Consider the following 1,952-nt stretch of genomic DNA (forward strand, 5'->3'; position numbering starts at 1 on the left):
GAGAGAGAGAGAGTATATATCCCTCAGTATATTTATTTTTTTTATTTGTATTTGTTTGAGCATAAATGAAAACAGACCATGAATTAGCCAAGATGAAATTTGATACAGGCGGCATTGAGGCTAAAAGAAAAGATAACATTTATTAAGAGACCTCCAGAAATATTGCAAAATATTTTGAGTCACATTCAAGATGCAAAAAATTACAGAACCAATGATAATAAATAGAATTATTACATTAACCCGAATAAAACGAATAAGAGGAGAGGGAAGAATAGATAAATTCAACAAACGATGGGAACGGTCACCTGCCAGTCCCATCAGGTATATCTCCACTACCCCAGATCAGATTTGATGATAAAGGGTGCTGCATCCATCAATGTTAGCAGCCTCGGGACCTTAAATTTTGACAGCTAATTCCACACTAACGATCTCTTCCACATTTCAGTATAATCAAACTGATACGTAAATTTCAACGAAATTTTTGGCTCCTTTCTACCTAACACCATTTTTATGTAGCCTTATCATCTGCTTATCCTTCACAAATAGGCAAGTGTGTATTTGTAAAAAAAATTGAATCATACAGTATATGCCTTTTATTTGTGGATATTTTTGTAACAACTATATATATATATATATATATATATATATATATATATATATATATATATATATATATATATATATATATAGATAGATAGATAGATAGATAGATAAATAGACAGATAGATATGTACACACACATGTGAGTGTTTTTGAAATTTAGAGACCCTTGAAAAAAATTTATCTTGTAGAAACATATAATTCGACCAACGGTGTTGTAGCCTTAATCACTGTTCAGTGTGAACAGTTGGTGCGTGTGGATGACTTTCAAAGGTTAAGATTAACGCTGGTCCTGGTCTGGTTAGCGCTCTCCTGAGTTGTGTCTGGCAGCTGGATCCACTAGATTCTTGAACACTTGCTTGAGCAAGGCTCTTTAAATCAACTCGTCCGTTAAATCATATGTCCAGTGTCCCCATGATATTTCATTATCTCTGTTTGACTGACGATAGTTGACTGCAGAATCTTCTTTCTGTTGGGTATGTTAGCTTTGAAAAACATCTTAGCCTCGGTCAAATTTCTGGTACCCCACCAGCTTGCCTCGTTTGTACCAAAATCTTCGAGCGTATTTATACCCTGTTTTATTGATCGTTTCTGGTTTATGAAGTACCAAAGGGTGAAGAACCCTCTGAAATATTAACGAAAGATTCCGTACAGTAAGAATATAATTTTTTTTTTTGCTGAAGACAGGTCAAGATATCCTCTATCGGTGTAATAGTTGTTTTTGAACAGATACCCTGAGGATACAATGAGGTTGGGTAGTAAGTGAATTTAAATGCCAGTAAAATGAGTGTGTATATAAATACATTGTATTCAGCCTTGCTCCACACGCTGGTCTGTGAGTTCTCCCAAATAACATTTATTAATACTTTCATTCCTGTGTAATAATTTGATAAATAACTATGATGGTTATGCAAGAGAAGAGTAGAAGTGATTATTTTCTCTAATGTAGAATGTATTGCATTCATTGATAATATGTTTGTTACATTAATATGTAGCATTGTAATCATTTAGGTTATGATAACAATAACTTGCTTTTGTTTTTTAATGAGTGTTGCACTGTGTTCTTTATTCAAGTCACTTTAAAATTGATTTCCGATAATATTGGAGTCTCTAATGTTTGTGCACGTGTTCAGTATCCATGTTAAAATTAGACTTCATTTTCTACTTGATTTCCCCTTAATGTTGTGTACAGAGTAGCTGCCCTATACTTTTCTAGTTAAGGCATTTTTGACTCCCGCTAAAGAACCGGACTGTTTTTCAGTTTAAGGTTGTTCACTCTAAAGAATTTCGTAGCTATTTTGCAGCGCAAAAGCAACAGGACTTGACTGTGAATTTCTATTTTCGTAGCTACC

Source organism: Macrobrachium rosenbergii, chromosome 55 (assembly GCF_040412425.1).
Source record: "Macrobrachium rosenbergii isolate ZJJX-2024 chromosome 55, ASM4041242v1, whole genome shotgun sequence".
Taxonomy (NCBI): Eukaryota; Metazoa; Arthropoda; class Malacostraca; order Decapoda; family Palaemonidae; genus Macrobrachium; species Macrobrachium rosenbergii.